The sequence below is a fragment of the Camelus ferus genome, chromosome 1, assembly GCF_009834535.1.
Source record: "Camelus ferus isolate YT-003-E chromosome 1, BCGSAC_Cfer_1.0, whole genome shotgun sequence".
Lineage (NCBI taxonomy): Eukaryota > Metazoa > Chordata > Mammalia > Artiodactyla > Camelidae > Camelus > Camelus ferus.
Window position 1 is genome coordinate 122064142 of NC_045696.1, and position 19838 is coordinate 122083979.

The 19838-nt window shown below is 38.2% G+C and overlaps 1 pseudogene; it reads right to left on the minus strand.

Moving 5' to 3' along the window:
- Positions 1-10947, minus strand: part of LOC102516666 — a 36950-nt pseudogene extending 26003 nt beyond the window's left edge.
- Positions 10948-19838: the final 8891 nt, after the last annotated feature.

The following is a 19838-nucleotide window of genomic DNA, read 5'->3' on the forward strand; positions in this document are numbered from 1 at the left end:
ACTGTCGTTAGGCGCACTTCAGAAACAGTGAGGTTAGGTTGGTACCCAAGGTCGCAGGTGGACCTGGACTGTATGCAAATCCATGCCCCTTCCTCAGTGTCTTCCCTCTTTAACTGTTAGGAGATGAACTGGTGAACTGGCTACCCCACGGACACCAAATTCTCCTTTGCCTTAAACTTCACACATGCCTCCAGGTCTTCAATAACATGAAGACAGCTCTAGAAAATACAGAAAACCCTGCTGCATTCTTGAGAACCCAGGATCACCAAAGAATTTCTCTTAAATATAATGGGAGTCGGATCAAATTGCTCTAAAGATATCCAAACCTGTCAAATGCATCGGAGACACCTGAATGCATTGCTAATAAATTCCCCTCTGGAGGCAGCAAGATGGAATTATGGGCTATAAATAAAGGATGTTCTGCACAGACTTCTGGCAATGGTTAATTGGAAGAGAAATTCCCTGGGGCCAGCGCAAGGTGCGTGAGCAGAGCGCATTGCTTGAAATTCCAGTTTAACAGCCACTGGTACTTAACACATCGGAGCACAGACTGCCCGGCCGGATGGACTTTGGGATTCTAAAGCTGGATTTACAAAGTTAAAAGCAAAAAACCAGTGAGGCAGGGTTACATGGATTTTTTTCTTGCTGCCTGGGGGATGAAGCTGTGCATAGTCAGAGAGAAAGCTAAATACTGAAATCTGACCTCCACCATAGTGGATCCAGTATCCAAAAAAAAAAAAAAAAAAAAAAGTATCAGGTAATAAAATGTACTTTCTAGCATGCTCACTTCTCTGGCCACAGACTCACTCCTCCACCTGTTAATCTACTTTGGTATAAACAACCTCCCAGTTCACAACCTAGAAAGACAATGTGGGCACTTGAATAGACAATAAGGGAAGCCGAATCCAAGAGAGTAATTGCATCTTTGTGAGAAATACTGGGGGAGTAAAGACTTCTTTCTTACATAGAATGAGTTTCCAGAAAATAAGTAAAACCAATTAGCAGTTGATGAAAATTTCCTGGAAAATACATAAAGAAAATAACACTTGATAAGCATAGAAAAGACATTTTTTAATGATTGTGAGACAATGTTAGCTAATACTGTATGATAGCATTTGTGTTTGCCATGCCAGGCAGGGCTCTACCAGACTTACATGGACAGCTGCACTGACCCTCCAGTGCATCAGGCAGCAGCGTCACCCCCGTTATCAATTAGGAAAATGAAGCAAGGAAGTTGAGTCTTTTGTTTAACTCGGCACGGCTCTGAATGGCAAACCGCGTGTGTCAGACCCAGGGATCCATCGGCACGTCCTGCTCGTGCTGCTTTTCCCTTGGACCTTCTCAACTTACTGCCTCGACTTTCACTGTTCAGAGTCAAACTTCACGAATTTTCTAACTCCACTGCCTCAGATCTGGACTTCCTTTCCACCATCCCAACGATGGACAACATCACTAACAGTCGTCATACTGCAGCATCCAGTGAAGTCTTTTTGTTTGTTTGTTTTTGTTAATGGACCTGCCAGCAGAGCAGCAATTAAAGTGTGGATTGCGCTCTACTTTTTTTTTTTTTTTAATTGTGAACACTTAAAACATGAGCTGTCCTGTCTGAACAAAATTTCAAGTATACACTATAATATTATTAAATACAAGCACTATGTTTTACAACAGATCCCTAGAACTTCTTCCCCTTGCATAATTGAAATTTTATAGTCTTAAAAAAAAAACCACCCATTTCCATCTCCCTCCAGCCTTTGGACACCACCATTTTACACTCTGCTTCTCCGAATTTGACTACATTAGGTATGCCATATGTGTGGAATCATACATTACTTGTCATTCCATAACTGGCTCATTTTACTCAGTGTAATGTCCTCCAGATTCATCCTGGTTGCTGTACATGGCAGGGTTTCCTTCTTTTCAAAGGCTGAGCAATATTCCGATGAAAGTATGTACCACATTTTCTGTATCCATTCATCTGTGAATGGGCGTTTAGGTTGCTTTCATATCTTGGACACTGCAAATAATTATGCAATGAACATGGGAATGAAAATATCCTTTTGGGGCTCCTGGCTCCAATTATTTAGGCTATATACTGAGAAGTGGGATTGCTGGGTCATATAGTAATTCTGTTTTTTATATTTTGAGGATCATAGTATTTTCCATAACAGCCAGGCCATTCTACATTCTCATCAACAGTGTACAAGGTTTCCAGTTTCTCCACAGCCTCTCCAACACTTTTCTTCTGTTCTTTTGATAACAGCCACCCTAACGAGTATGAAGGGCTGTCTCATTGTCTTCATCTGCATTTCCCTGATGGTTAGTGATGCTGAGCACATTTTCTTACACCTGCTGGCCATGTGTATGTCCTCTTTGGAAAAATGTCTATCCAAGATTTTGCTCATTTTTAACTGGGTTATTTGTTTTTTGCTATTGAGTTGTAGGAGTTTCTTATATATTTTGGATATAAACACCTTATCGAATGTAAGTTTGGCAAGTAGATCCTCCCATTCTCTTAGGTTGTCTTTTCATTTTATTCTTTGTGCAGAAGCTTTTAGTTTGATACAGTTTCACTTGTGTATTTGGGGGTTTGTTTCCTGTGCTTTTGGTGTCATATGTCGGGAACATTTGCCAAGGCCAGTGTCAGAAAGTTTCTCCTCTATGTTTTGTTCCAGGAGGTTTATAGTTTCAGGTCTTGCGTTTAAGTCTTTAATCTATTTTAAGATGATTTTTACTTACAGTGTAAGATAAGGGCCCAGTTTCATTCTCTGAATGTGGATATTCAGTTTTCCCATCACCCTTTGTTGAAGGGACTATGCTCCCCGCCTTGTGTGTTCTTTCTCCCTTGTTGAAGATCAGTTGATTACATAGATGTAGGTTTATTGTCAGTCTGTTTGTTCCATTGATTCATATGGCTATCTTTAAACCAGTAATATAGTTTTGATTACTGTAGTTTTGTAATATATTTAGAAATCAGGAAATACGATGTCTCCAACTTTGTTCTTTCTTAATATTTCTTCAGCTGTTAAGGAGTTTTTCTACTTCTGTAAGCATTTTTGACTGTCTTCATGTAAAAAATATGAATTTGATGGGAATAGCACTGAATCTGCAGATTGCTTTGGGTATTATGAACATTTTAACACACTAAGTCTTCCAATATATGAATATATATTTCTATTTACTTCTGCCTTCTTTTGTTTCTTTCTTCAACATGTTGCAGTTTTCATGGTACAAATCTTTCATCTCCTTGGGTCTAATCCCAAGTATTTTATTGTCTTTGATGTTAGTGTGAACAGGATTGTTTCTTTAATTTCCTTCTCAGATAGTTCACTGTGTGTATAGCAATCAATTTTTGCATATTGATTTCAAATCTTACAATTTTATTGAATTTGTTTATTAGTTCTAACACTTTTTTATGGGGCCTTATGGTTTTCTACATACAAGATCATTTTGTCTGCAAACAGGTATATATTGACTCCTTTTTGAATTTGGAATTCTATTTCTTTTTTTCTTTTTTTTCTATTGCTTTGGCTAGAATTTCCAGCACCTTGTTGCACAGAAGTGGTGAGAGGGAGCATCTGTAACTTGCTTTTGATCATGAGACAGTCTTTAATTTTTCTTCTTTGAGTCTGACGTTAGCTTCGGGCTTGTCTTCTATTTCCTTTACCACACTGAGGCACATGCCTTGTATCCCTAGTTTGTTAAGCGTTCTTATCATAAAGGAGAGTTGAATTTTGGCAAATGCTTTTTTCTGCATCTGTTGAGAAAATCATGGGGTTTTTCTCTCTTATTCTGTTAATGTGGTGTATCACATTACTGACTGTATTTGTTGAACCATGCCTACATTCAAGGGGGATAAACCCCATTTGATTATGGTGTATAAGCCTGTTGACCTCGATGGACTAGTATTTTGTTGATAAATTTTGCATGTATGTTCATCAGGGATATTGACATTCTTCTCTTGTAACACATTTGCCTGGCTTTGGTATGTGGGTAACCCTGACCTGGTAAAATAGTTTGGAACTATTCTTTCTCCTTCAATTCACTGCAGGAGTTTGAGAAGGAGTGGCAGTAATTCTTTTTTTTAAATGCTTGCTAGAATTAACCAGTGAAGACATGTGGTCCTGGGACTTTCTGTTTTTGGAGGCTTTTGATTACTGATTAAATCTCTGTACTGGTAATTAGTCTGTTTAAATTTTATATTTCTTCAGTATTCAGTCTTCGTAGGTTGTATATTTCTAGGAATTAATCCATTACTTTAAGGCTATGTAAGTTGTTGGCATATAGTTGTTTATACTATTCTCTTTTGATCCCTTTTTATTTCTGTGATATCAGTTGTAGTCTGTTTTTATTTATTTGAGTCTTCTCTATTTTTTCTTAGTCTAACTTACATCTGTCAATTTTTATTTTTCAGAAAACCAACACTTATTTTGATTTTTTGAAATATCTTTCTATGCTTTGTTTATTTTTGCTTTAAGTTTTATTATTTCCTTTCTTAATTTTTGGCTTAGGTTATTCTTCTAATTCAATAAGGTGTAAACTTAGGTGGTTTATTTGAGGTCTTTCTTCATCTCTGATGTAGGTGTTTATCAATATAATGTTCCCTCTGAGTAATACCTCTGATGGATCCCATAAGTTTTGGTATGTTGCATTTTCATTTTCATTTATGCTGACATTTTCTGATTTCCCTTTTGAACTTTTCTTGGCTCCATTGTTTGGTAAGGAGCATGATGCTTAATGTCCACATATTTGTGAATTTCCCAGTTTTCCTTCTGTTGTAGATTTCTAGTTTCATTTCTCTGTGGTCAGAAAATATATTTACAATAGCAAGATTTCAATCTTTTAAAATGTTTGTGACCTAACATGTGATCTTTCCTGGAGAAAATTGTGTTTGTTTTTGAGAAGAATGTGTATTCTATTGTTTTGGGGTGGGATGCACTATATATGTCTGATAGGTCCATTTGATATACATAGCATTATTTGAGTGCACTGTTTCATTATTAATTTTCTTTATGGATGTTCTGTTCATTATTGAGAGCGAGTTATTGATGTCTTTTACTATTATTATATTGGTGTTAATTTCTCCCTTCAGCTCTATTGATGTTTGCCTTGTGTTTCTAGGTATTCTAATGTCAATTGTCCAGGACTGAATCTTCTTTCATTTTACAATGTCCTTCTCTGTCTCTTCTGATAGATTCTGACATACATTCTATTTTGCCTGATGTAAGTAATGGCACTCCTGCTCTCTTTTGTTATTTGTTATATTATTTTCCATTCAGCCACTTTATTAATTTGATTAAGGAGTTCAGTTTATATGCTTTTTTATGTATATTTTCTTTGTGATTACCATGAGGCTTACATAAGGATCTTATAATTATAACAATCTATATACCCTTTATCTTTTAACTTTTATACTAAAATTAAAAGGAGTCTACACACCAATGTTACAATCGTTGTACTTGTCTGTATATTTACCTTTATCAGTGAATTTTCTGATTTCATACTATGCTTTCTTTTTGCTGTTTATCAACTTTAAGCACTCCCTTTAGTATTTCTTTAAAGCAGTTCTAGTGGTAATGAACTCCCTCCACTTTGTTCATCTAAAAAAGTATTTTCTTCTCTTTTATTTTTGGTGTACAGCTTTGCCAGGTATAGCATTCTTGTTTCATAATTTTTTTCCCCAGTACTTTGGATATACTATTTCAATCTCTCTGGCCTGCAAGCTTTCTGCTAAGAAATGGATTGATCACCTTAAGAGGACTTCCTCCTACATGGTGGGTGATTTTTCTCTGAGTGATTTTGACTTTTGACAATTTGGTTATCATGTCTCAGCATAGACACCTTCTGTTTCATTTATGGGCTACTTTGGACTTCATGAGTCTGGGATCTACCGCCTTCCAAAGATCTGGGAAGTTTAGGGGCACTGCTTTTTTAAGCTTTCTGCAACTTTCTCACTTTTCCCCTTATGGGACTCCCATACTCTGTGTGTTGTTCATTTGAGGTGTCTCATCTTCAGCTTCCTTTACTCTTTCATTCTTTTTTTTTTTTCTTTTTGCTTCTCTAAATAATTTCAAATGACTTGTGTTGAAGTTCACCAATTCCTTCTTTGCTTGATCAAATCTGATTCTGAAGCTCTCTATTGAATTTTTAGTTGTATTCTCCAGCTCCAAAATGTATTTACTTCCATTCTTTCTCTCACTCTCTTTTTTTTTCCTTCTTTTTTCTTTTTTAATGCCTTCTTTCTCTTTCTTGATATTCACATTTTTAATGTATCATTTCCCTGATTTTGTTTAGTTGTGTATATGTGTTATTTTGTAACTCATAAAAGCATCTTTAAGATGTAGCTTCTTGAAGATGATTAGTTTGAACTCTTTTTTTTGGAAATTCATAAATCTCCATTTCTTTAGTCTTGGTCGCTAGAGATTTGTTTTCTGGTTGGGTCATATTTCTTTATTCTCCATGTTTCTTGCAGTTTTCCATTTGTGTCTGCGTACTTGTAGAAACAGACGCCTCCCCCAGCATTTACAGACTGGCTTTCACAGGGAAAGGGCCTCACCAGGCAGCCAGCTAGAGTCTCAGGCTTTTTCATGGATGTGCACATCCCCCTTCTCTCTCTCCGTCCTGGGCTGTGCGCCTTCTTCCATTTGTGCACAGCTGCCACCACTTTCCCTGCGGCCAGTGTGCTGAAAGGCCGAGGGTGTTGGGTGCAGGCTCCACTCTCTTTCTCCTGAGGGAGAAACCATGAGTCAAGCTGCGCCCTCTTGGTGCCGAACTGTGCCTGCTTGGGGGAGGGACTCCTGGGGGTGAAGTGAAGTTATGTCCTTGCCTGTTTCACCTGGCTGTCACTAGCTCTGTGCTCATCACCATGCTACAACTTACTGACTCGGATGTGGAGGTTTCATAAAGCTATTTTCACCCGTGTGCTGTTTCTAAATCAGCGTTGCTATTAGGGGACGAGTTGGGACTTCCCACTCTGCCAGCTCTCTGAAGTCACTCCCCATAGCCTAGTTTTTGAACGCTCCTTCATCTTGACTTCCTAACGTCACTGTCTTACCTCTTCTATTGCTCCCATCAGTGCCTGCAGATCGGTGTCTCTGCCTCTTACTTCGTGTGCACTTTCATTGCTGGCATTCCTCCAGACCGCGTGCTAAACGCACTTTTCTTCTATTCAAGTATTCTCCTTGGGTGATACTGCTGTATCCTAGGAAGTCACCTAAGATGCATATAATAATTGGGACAAAATTAAGAATATATGATTGTAATGGTGGTTACAGTGTTTCTCTTCTGAGTATATTTTGTTGTCATGTATTTTGAAAATATTGTATTTATCTTATCTATTTGTTCATTAAATATGAAAGTAATGTATTATTGGTGGAAGTATCTTTATATGTTGAAAGACATCTTGATCCAATTTTGTTCCTGATCACTTGCTAATTGAGAAATAAATGTTATTAGGTAATGTAGAGTTAAGATTATATCCAAATGGCCATTGATATTATAAAGGAAATGAGGTATGAAGTCAGAGTTAGCTTTGAAAAGTTGAACTAGTAATTTTAGTAATAATGCCTAACTTTAAAAAATTCCAATTAAATGCATGAAGAAACAAGTACAAAATTAAATTAACTTCATCATTTTATAAACTTGTCTGAATTTTCCAAGTTCAAATATAAATCTCTCACAAGATTTACACTTAACAGTATCAAGCCAATGTCTCTGGTAAATTTTTATTGTATTTTTAAAAATATGGACTATAATAAAGAAAAATCCCTCACCAGATTCCTTCTGGAAAACAAGAAAACATCCAACAATAACAGCAAGCTTCAAATCCACTTAATTAAAATCTTCAGCTTTATGAAACCTAAGCAGATAGGCTAAACATTACTCAGGTTTATAAAGGGAACATTAAAGGAATATTGTGATATTTTCAGAGTAGATATTAAGCTTTTCATAAAACAGTATTGAAAGAGTAATTTCATAAATAGTTTTTTCCCCAAAGTTAGTTATTGGTATGGTAAACAGGACATTATTATGTGCCAGGGGCTCTTCTAGGTACTGGAGCTAGAATAATTAACAAAGCAGATCAAAATGGTCCCTTCCATGGGTTTTCATTCTGCTAGAAGAACATAACAAGTACATACACATTTTTCATTATTATTATTATTATTATTATTATTATTATTAATTATTATTATTATTACAATATATAGCAAGTTAATTGGTGACAGTGAAGGGAAAAAAGCAAAAAGGAGGATGGAGAGTGCTTGAGTGGGGACATAGGGTTTATTACTAAATAATGTGGTCAGGAAGTGTCTAGTTGCACAGTTCAGCAAGGTGGCAGTAAGACTGCAAAAGAGTAAGAGAGGGAATAGTGAGATGGGAGATGAGGTCAGAGATGGAAAGAGGCCAGACCATGCAGGTCCTCATCAGGCATTTTAAGGGCTCGTATTATGGTGATCTAGGCAGCCATTAAGTGGAAGGTTTTAGCAGAGTGACATGATCTGATTCACATTTAAACAGAATCACTCTTGCTGCTATTGGAGGAAAAGGCAAAGGTGGAGTGATTAATTTGGAGACCATGTCCAGTAAACCAGCTAAAGATGCTAAAGATGATGAAATGACACCGAGATGGTAGTGATGGAAGTAGTGAGCAGCAGATTTCAATTCTATTTTGTTGGTAGGGGCAACAGGATTTTCTGAGGGATTCAGTTCAGATGCAAGAGAAGAGAGAAGTCAAGGATAAATGCAAGTTCTTTTGCCTTGACCAAGGAGAAGAATAGACAGAATAAGGGGAGGGGAGAGGGTGGTAAGGAATATAGGTGTTTGATTTGGGGCATGTTGAATTGAAATGCTGATGAGAATTCCAGGAAACATATCAAGTTGGACATGAGATATGAAAGTTTAGAGAAAATATGTCTGGAGATTAATATTTGGGCATTTTCTTCATGCACACTCTTTTTAGAGCTATGAAAATGTGACTTAGAGAATGTTTGAGGTTGGAAAAATCCCAGAAATAATTAAATCATGTCCAAACTCTTTATATTAGAGATAAAATTAATAATATCCAGTTAGGATCAGAGACTATGAAACATCTAAAACTTTGGATCAGCCTACAAGCCCTTAGGGATGTATTTATTACATTTCCCAAAGGCAAGAAAATAGAAATATTTCAGGAGTTGTTAATGAGATGATGACTTTATACTGATATTTTCTAATAAAAACTAGTACCAGAGGGAACTTTGTAATGACTTTTAAAATTTGAAAATAGATTTACTCTCTGCTTCAAATAGATCTGGATTTGTCTCTTCAACATGTTTCATTTACTTTTTATATATATATGTAATGACTGTAATAATCAGTTTATTACACAGATTAATCATTCTTGAATGTACAAGCTCCAGAGGAGCAAATGGGTCTTTAACTATAAACAAGTATTTCCATCAAATGAATTTTCACTCTTACATACAGATAGAGCTAAGCTGTTAAAAACATAAGAAAAATAAGAGCTATTAGCTATGCATTAACTGAGAAACCACATACAAACCAAAGAATATGGAAGCGAGAAAGGGGCTGAAGGATAAAGGGTGGGGAGATGTAAAAGAGTTGGATCAAAGCCCATCACACTTCACATACTCATAGCTCCAATCCATTTAAATGTTGACCAGTTAAACTTAGACCTTAAAACACAGGATGTGGGTAGAGTTTAATCTGGTTGGTCATAACTTTCACCTAAGATGTAGGTCCTTAGAATGAAATGAATACAGAAACAGCTTTGTGTTCTTCTCCTTGCTTTTCAAAACTGTTTTGAGTTTAATAGGATTCCACTTAAAAAAACCACCTCCTACAGGTCAGTGGAGCTTTTCTTCCCCTTTCAAGCACACACCATACCCACCACCACTCACCTTGCTGTTATCCAAATTGAAGTCAATAAGGAAAGCTTTTAATCTCGCACCGAGGTTATGTCTGGAGAACTGGCTTGTCACACACACATTTCTCTGCTTGGAGGCAATGTTGGTACAAAAGTGCAGGAGTTATAGTTTGTTGTTCCAAGTATGTGCAACACGCAGCACTGCTGTTATCAGGTAAACATGTGCACGGGGGAAGATGAGGTGTGGGCACATAGAAAGCAGTCAGATGGAAATCAAAAGGACTTTCAGAGTTTCCCTATTTTTATTTGTAGAGGTTATCCAATAATTTCTTTAATTACATCACATACTTCTGAGTCCATTCCTGAGCTATTCTGCTTTATTTTTCTCTCTGTTTTGTAGATCCTCTGAGCAGTCTCAGGCACTAAAGGATCATCTAATCCATATGCCACACAGCAGAGAACAGATGACGCGAGTACTTTTGAAATAGTGCTGGAGACCACTGTGACTGTAGAATATCAGGAAAAATGTTGCCATGATGGTTGGTATTTGGATGGTAAATTCCTTGTTGTAAATGCACCCTTAGGTAGTTTGAAGGGGTAACGTGTTGGGAAATGAGTTGTCAAGAATAATACTCCACCCTGATCAGGACGGTCGTTTGGCCCCATTATTGTAGCTTGCCAATGGACCGTATCACCTCCAGCGGGACCTGCTGAACACTGTGCTGGGGGCTCCCACGCAGGTCATTCAATTCAACTTGGATTCTCTTCAGAGCCATCGTGGGAGGCGGGCGGCGGCGGCGGCGGCCCCGAGGCGAGGACGGAGGCAGGGGAGGGACAGGAGCGGGCGAGGGGGCACGAGGCCGCCTCGGTGATCGCGGATCGGCGGGAGAAGATGGGGCGTTCCGGAGAGCGGATCCGGTGGGACTGACTGAGGCCGGGGCCCACGTGGCGCCTAAGCCTGCCCGCAGCGGTCGCCGCGTCACCCGGCGGCGGCCCCGAGTGCGGTGCCGCCGGGACGCCCGCCGCGCCGCTGAGCGCCGCGCCGGAGCCGCCTGAGCCGCCCCGCCGCCTGAGCCGCGCTCCGCCGCGCCCGCCTGCCCTCGAGCCGCCTCGCCGCCGCTTTCCCGCCGCCGGAGCTCCGCCGCCGCGCTGAGCCGCCGCCGCCTGAGCGCCTGAGCCGCCTGAGCCGCGCCGGGGGGGGTGACCGAAGCCCGCCGCTGAGCCGCCTGAGCCGCCGCCGCGAGTGAGCCGCCGCCGCGAGCCGCCTGAGCCGCCGCCGGAGCCGCCTGAGCCGCCTGAGCGCGCCGCGCCTCGCCTCCGCCGCGCCGCCTGAGCCGCCGGAGCCGCCGCCGCCCGCCTGAGCCGCCTGAGCCGCCTGAGCCGCCGCCGCCGCCGCCGGAGCCGCCTGAGCCAGCCCAGCGCCTGAGCCGCCTGAGCCGCCGCGGCAGCCCTGAGCGCCCGGGCCGCCTGAGCCGCGCTGAGCCGCCTGAGCCGCCGCGGATCCGCCGGAGCCTCCGCCCGCTCCTGGCCGCCTGAGCCGCGCGCCGCCGGAGCCCGCGCGTAGCCGCCGGAGCCCGGCCGCCTGAGCCGCCTAGCCGCTGAGCCCTGAGCCGCTGAGCGCCTGAGCCGCCGCCTGAGCCGCCTGAGCCGCCGCCTGAGCCGCCTGAAGCCCGCATGACCGCCTGAGACCGCCGACTGAGCCGCCTGAGCCGCCGCCGCCTGAGCCGCGCCGCCGCGCCCCTGCCTCGGGGCCTCCGCCGCCCGCCCGCCCGGCCGCCGGGGGTCGCCCCGCCGGTGAGCAAGCGCCCCAGGCCCGGGGCTCCGCGGCGCCTCTCGGTCGGACAGCCAGAGGGACTGCCTGCTGCAGGTGGGCGCTGTTTCTTTCACTTTGAATCCTTGTTTTGGCCCAGGGGGAAAATAACGATTTGAAATGCCACTGTTTTGTTTTCACTCAACAATGAGACCTGAAATCTGAGTCACGCCTCCTCTTCAAATCATTTCAGTCCTTTAGCCAGCGATATCACAGACCTCCGCCTCCCACTGTTTTACTCACACATCCTCTTGAAAATCAGGCTTTCAAGGTAAACCCAGCTGATCTCATCACAAACCTGCCCTTTTGAGCGAACAGAACGTCACTGAAAATAAAACAGGGCCAAATGGCTGGGGAGTAACGTGGAGGATTAAGTGGTAAGGGTGCTTGGGAGCCAAGCTTTGCTAAACATCGTGGACTTTGTTAAGGACATGAACCATTTATGCACAGATGGTGGGAAGCAGAATATGTTACAGATGGAAAGGCCAATATTTAAAAACAAAACACAATAAAACAAAAAAATTATGAGTGCTTTATAAAATTTGCGTATATTTTACATAAAGAAGCAAGCTGTCTTTAAAATGCATCACTTTTGAGAGGCTACATGATGGAGCCCTGAATCTCTCCCTGTCTTCCTCCCTCCTCTAAACGTACTACAAAAACCATTGACACGTGCTACTCCTGACAGCATCTGAAATATGCCCTTAATGTGAAAATTGTATCAATATTTTAAGGCTTTATTTATACTGTTCCTCCTCTGTGAAGACCTACTGATCTTATTCCAATCAAAATGTCGTTGTTTTCTGTAATTTTATAATTCAATTATCTCTACCCTCTGCAGCATGTTTAATATTTATTATGCATTTGGCCTTGGGGGCTAAAAGGCTAATATTCTGCAAGGTTTATACTTTGCATTGTTGCTGGGTCAGTTTGTGTAATGAACAAGTGAAAAAATTAACGTTGTATCTGAACCTAACATCCCTAAATTTTATGTTTAAGTTATGTTAAATTTATGTTTAAATATGCTTAAATAACTGAGATTTTCTCACTGATTTAAGGGAAAAATTCAAAGACAAATTCTTATATGAATGTATTTCATTAACTGGTTAGCTTTTAGAGTAATTTAAAAAAAAGATCAAATTTTTTAATGTTGCCTGTACTATACAATGTTACATTTATGCAACAGTCAATGAAAATATCAGTGTAACCTTATTTATTTATGAGAGTAAAGGTTTAATGAGACCAAAAGGTATTTTTGTAAGTCAAAGATTGTAATGCTTCATATTTTAGTTCTATTTTCAGGAAAGTTACTGCTTTCCTGGTTGAGTTTTGCTTTATATGATATGTATTATTTAAAAGGAGACATCCCTTATTGTAGGCTAAAAATCAGGAAAACTTTAAGTAAACCATTATGTAAACATGTTTATGGTGACTGATAGAATGGCTGAAAAGTATAACGGGAAGGATGGATTAAATTCATGACAACTGGAAAATTGAATAAATGGTACATGAGATCACTATCTAGTATTTCTTACACTTGCATATGAATCTACAATTATCTATAAGTAAAAAGATTAATTAAAATACTTCACACTGACTACAGCATTTTATTTAAAAATGCATATGGGTAAGAATACAAGAAGAATCTAGCAGCAAAGAAAATTATTGACATAATTGGTCACATTGGCAAAGTCATGAAACAAAATCACAGGATCAACTAGTCAATGCAGGAAAAATATATTTAATAAAATTCCACAAACTCTGAGTATAAAATGCCAGAACATTAGGAATGAAAGGGAGATTTCTAAATCTGATAGTGGTTATTTACTAACAAGCAACAACACACATCATTTTTAAAGAACACATTATAAACATTTTCTTTAAAAATCCATAGCAAGAGAAGGAAGATGCAATGACAGCATCTATTCAATGTTGTGCTGAGGGGCTCCACCATAACAGCGTGATGAGGGAAAAAGAAAAGAAAAGAACAAATGAAGTTATGATTGTCTATTCAGTCCTTGCCAGCATTTTTCATCTCAGGAGATACACAGAAATTGCTCAAAGATTCAGATCAATATCTTGCCACAATTGTAACCTATTTGTGACACAGCAGGGTTCCACTGCAAATAGGTGGGGAGCCCTGTACCATACAGTAAATCCACATAGAAAAGGACAGTCTTTTGGAAGAAAGCCTTCATCAAGTTTGCTGAATAAAATGTCAACATAAAAACAGATACATTTCAATGCATTTTTAACAATATGTAAAGAAATTTGCAGAACATCTGTAGTGATAATTATAAAATCGTCTTCAACAGCAAACCCAGGATTTACATAAATGTAGAAGTAGAGATGGATATAATAGTTAGTATCTTATAAAAATCATTTTTCCCCCACAATCTGCAAATGTAATCAATTTCTACTAAAAACTGATAAATTTGGTACTCAAGGGCAGAGACAAGAATAGCCAAGACAATGTTATATCAAATAAGAAGGGAGATAGAGTTTATCAGATATTGAGAGTTATATACATTATAAATCTATAGTAATTAAGAGAGTAAGGTATTTTGTGGTTAGATGGTTAAAGACATATGGACCAATGGAACAGAAAGAGAGCCCAGAAATAAACCCACAGACTTACAGTCAATTAATTTTTGACAAAGGAGGTAAGAATATACAATGGAGTAAAGACAGTCTCTTCAGCTAGTGGTGTTGGGAAAACAGGACAGCAGCGTGTATATCAATGAAGTTAGAACACTCCCTCACACCATACACAAAAATCAACTTAAAATGGCTTAAAGACTTAAACATAAGGAAAGACACTATACACCTCCTAGAAGAAAACATAGGTAAACCATTCTCTGACATAAATCTTAGCAATGTTCTTCTAGGGCATTCTACCCAGGCAATAGAAATAAAAGCCAAGATAAACAAATGAGACCTAACTAAACTTATAAGCTTTTGCACAGCAAAGGAAACCATAAGCAAAACAAAAAGACAACCTATGGAATGGGAGAAAATATTTGCAAACGATGCAACTGACAAAGGCTTAATTTCCAGAATATATATACAGTGTATATGACTCAATAACAAAACATCAAGATACAGAAACAACTTAAATGTCCATTAACAGATGATTGGATAAAGAAGATGCATTGTATATATACATGGAGTACTACCCTGCCAGAAAAAATAATAAAATAATGCCATTTCCAGCAACATGAATGGACCTAGAGATTATTATATTAAATGAAGTAAGTCAGACAGACAAAGGCAACTATCATGATATTGCTTATATGTGAAATCTAAGAAAATAATACAAGTGAATTTATTTACAAACCAGAAATAGTGTCACAGACATAGAAAATAAACTTACAGTTACCAAAGGGGAAAGGCATGGGGAGGATAAATCTGGAGTTTGGGATTAAAATATACACACTACCATATATAAAATAGATAAACAGCAAGGTCATACTGTATAGCAGAGGGAACTATATTCAGTATCGATAATGGAAAGTAATCTAAAAAATAATATATGTATGTGTAACTGAATCACTTTGCTGTACACCTGAAACTAACACAACATTGTAAATCAACTATATTTTAATAACGAAAGAAAGAGGTACAAACTATTCTGTATAAAATGAGCTATAAGTTAAAATTCTCTTGTTTGTCAAGAGATGTGCTCTGAGACCCAATGAAATGAACTTTGAACTTTGCAAAGACATCCAGGAATATAAGTTCCTGACTCCTGCTCAGTTACAGCCAGGAACAGCCTGGCAAGACCAACACAGACATCACAGAGGAAGCTGTTAAATTTTCTTTCTTGGAGAACTCACCATAATTTCCTCAGAAATGCCTCACTGAGATTTTTTTCTGTTATGTGACACAATTCACCCTCAAATACTTCTCTTTTGTAATTGAAAACCTACCTTCTTTTCATTAGAAACCCAATAAGAATTGTTAATTATTTTATTTTATTTTTGCTTGCTTTTTGGCAATCAGATGGCAATCTTTCTCATAGGACTGACAGCTCCTGCTGACACAGGGACCCTAAATCTCTTGTTCCCCATGTATCCCTGTTACCAGAGCCTGGGACACACATGGCAGGAACTGAACTTAGTGAATATTAATTGAATGAATGGCTGGATGACCGGGAGTGTCTATATACATAGTGATACTTTGATTTTTCTTAATGATTATAATTAAAGTATAATTGAAGCAGGTATTCATCTTTTTATTTTCTTAAAATGAAAACATTGTGTTGTCTTCTTAAATGTATAATTTGCCCACTTCTTAGAATTCCCTGTTCATGGTGAAATAGGGGAGAACAAAGCTGAATCCATATTAAACCTGTGCCTTTAGCTCTAGCCCTGTGCTCTGTGTCCAGAGCTGACTCATCCTGGTTCTGCCCCTTTTGTAAAAGAATGTTGCCCAGAGCCTGAAATAGACAGGGCAGCCCATTGCCAAGGCTGCGCTATTTAAGAGTATAACATTTTCCTGTTCATATAAAGATTAAAAAGTTGCAGAATAGAAAATAACATGTTGTTGGAAGTTTACAGGGACAGCATGACCTGACCCACATGGAAGGCTGCAGAACAAAGGATTCTGACACCAAGAAGTTTGCAACAACCAACCACACCCCCTCCCCTTTTTAGTAAAAAAGGAGCCTGAATTCTGCCTTGGGGAAGATGGTTCTCCAGGACATTTTTAGTCTGCATCTTCTCGGTCTGCCCACTTTCCAAATAGTTATTATTCCTTGCCCCAACACCTAGTCTCCCAACTTACTGGCCTGTTGTGTGGTGAGCAGAACAATTTTGGACTTTGTAACAATTGGACCTGCTATCTCAGTTGTTCCTCAGAGTGTGTTATGAAACACCGGTGTCCTACTCTGTATCTAAGTATGCATACCTTACTAATGACTGGTCAGGTTCCTCAGTCCCAACTCAGGCCTGTTTATTTAGATTACCAGGTTTGAATTCTGTGGGCTTTCAGAATTCTCAATTCTGAAAAAATTCTAGAGTTTAAGAAATTCACTTTTTTTTTTCAATTTGCCTATAATAAAGTTATTTATGACTTCATGCTGATATGAATTACTGTTTGGAATTATTTCTAAAAATTCCTACAAGAATACTTATGTTCCTCTCTATTAAGAATATTACATATAAGTCTAAGTTTAATGATGAAATCTGAAGTTAATCCTCAAATCAGTTCCTAAAACTTTTTCCTCTTATTCATAGGATCAGAAGATATTTTTAGTAATTAATCTAAGGTACAGGGAATAAGTAACAATACCAATAGTAATCATAGACTTTAAAAATACTCACCAAAGGATGGTTCTATGGTTAAAGTTCCTGTGTCTTGATCTGAGATTTAATGAATGTAACTTTATTTGACAGCCAGTAATTGTATACATATCACTGAAAATTGCTATGCGAGCCCGTTTCTTTAGACACACATTCCCATTGTACAGCAGAGGCACTGTGTTCTTCAATACATTCTTCATATAGTCTTTGTATTAATTTCAGATCCTACTTTTGAAGTTTATCCTGAATAACTCTTTCTACAGCAAATGTTGGCTTTGTGCATTTGAAATGCAGTATCTACTTTTGATTTTATTCTATCCTTTTAATGGAGGTACTGGGGATTGAACCCAGGACCTCACACATCCCAGACACGTGCTCTGTACTGAGTCATACCTCCACCACTCCTTTTGATTTTGATGGGTCTCAGAAGCAAGTTATTTAGTTTAAAGATGATTTAATTGATATATTTTATTCTTCCTCCTCCACAAGAAGAGAGATTATATAAGAAGAACATACACAGCTGGGATTTATTTGCCACAACCACTCTCAAGAAGAGAACAGGACGCTGTTGGCTTGGTGGAATGGGCAGTTTGGGGAGGGGCTGGAGTTTAACCCCTGTCAGACGCAAAAATCTACCTGACTTTGAGCAACTTACTAAGTATTTCTTTTTTTTTTTTTTTCTTTTGGTCTATAAAAAGGAAAATACTCTCACTTAGTAGCATCATAGTAAGATTTGAAGGAGATAATTTAAGAAACATATAATATCTGACTGCTTCCAGTATTAACACTTTACATGCAATAAAGAAAATCCTTCCATGCTATAAGGAACATACCCTCTACACTTCTCTGCCTACAGGGGAAAATATTCAGGTAGGCAGTCGATCTTAGGTCTCTTATGTTAGGAGTTTCTTCTTTAGCCAAGATCAATATTGTAGCATAATTATTATTATTTGCAATTCTAAAATGTTCAGCTGTAGAGCCTATTTGATTGTGTTTCCCAATCTCCTTACTTCATAGCAAAGTAACAAAGTATAAGATATTAAAATGTATAAACTATTTGATTACATGTATGCTGAGATGCCAGAAGCAGGCCCAATATATGTATCCTGTGTGATATATATATATATCTCCTCCTTTTTCTTAATAATGTATTCCACTATCTCTCCCTTCCCTGTTTTCCCTGGCTTGTGGCCTGTCTACTCCTGAAGTTTTATCTTGCTCTTACTATTAACATACAAATAGGTTGTGCATGTCACTTACCTCTCGATTAAGCTGGCCAAGGACCTCAAGCATAGATTCTGCTTTAGCAATTGAAAGTGAATCTAGTACCTGCCAGCTGAGTAATTTAAAAGTGGGGTAGATTTTTATTGTCACTGTTTTGATAATTATTTGTGTTCAAGCTTATTTGGCTTCTCCTAATCTAAGAACCCAAGGGTCTGTTTCCCCCTGTCCACGGTGTTGAATGTTCCTCATAACCCTTTGGACTAGATGAAAATAATCACTTTTACTAATCCTATATATTAACCACATGAAAAATATCTAAGGCTTCTTTCCACTAGCCCATAGTTTAAGTAAATGTATTATGGATGCACAATAATAGTCATCTATCAAAACTGAAGTTCCTCATAAGTGCATAAAGAGGAGAGAGAAAATATCATAAATGTAATTGAATCATTCATTTTTATCATACTATAAAATTCAACTTGTCTGTTAATTTTATTTTTTAACTTGCTAAGATTTTAATCCTTTTTATATTTAATGGTTTCCTTCTGGTTAGGGGTTCAAGATTCACTTAAAGTTAGTTTTAATAAAAAAAAAGTTTATCTGACAGCAAAATCATGCTTTCAACAGATTAAAATTACAAAATTATGAGTTGATAATATGAGTGGTATGTTAAGATACAATTTTAAGAAAAGCAATAAACTGAAGAACTATCATTTTCAAATCTTTGCCTTCAGATAGAAATATCATGTCACTCTTTCATATTTGTCCATCTCTGGAATCTTTCAATTCATCTCCGTATTCTACCCATATTCTGTGAAATGTATTTTTAAAAGATAATTTTTAACAAGTTAACCTATCTTTTGATTGTTTAAAGGCCCAAACTATTTGTTAGTATAATTTTATGATATAATTAGACAAAAATTTTCACATTAAAATCTCCCAATTAACTTCCAATATCAATAAGATTTATGATTCCTATACTCATAATTTTGTGGAAATAAAAGTTTGATTTCAAAGCTATAGAATTTAAACATTCTCACATAGTGTCTACAACATAGTTTTAACCCCCAAAGGTTTTGAGTCAGTCATTAAGCTATTTTTCTTGTAGAGCCAAGAAGTTAACTGATCCAGGTAATCACCTGATTTATCACTCAAATATCAAATTTATAGTTCTCCTTTTATTAAAAATGTGTTAATACAAGACACAGTGTATCGATACTGAGAGATAAACACATAGCAGCATTTTAGAAAAACAATAAAAATTGAATAAACTTTTAGTCAAGATAGGAATTTTTCTTTAGCAAAATAACCTTAAAGAGTCATGTCTAATTAATACTTTTCATCAAGTAACATTTCACCAGATAGCATGTTTAAAGGACATTAATTTCAAAGAGAAAATTGTCAGAATCAAAAGAATTTCCGAAGTCTGAAACTTTTGAACAATATATATATTTTTAAATGCTTTGATTTAAAGAGGTACTATCCCCTGTTTTCGTGACTTTGATTCATTGCTGTGTAGACAGAGTTAAACCCAAGATAATACTGAGAGGTGTGTTAGCTGTTAACTTTGAGGTGATTAATGGCAACACAAGATATCAAGTATCTAAGAGTTGAAGAACTATTAACTTGGGAGAAAGCC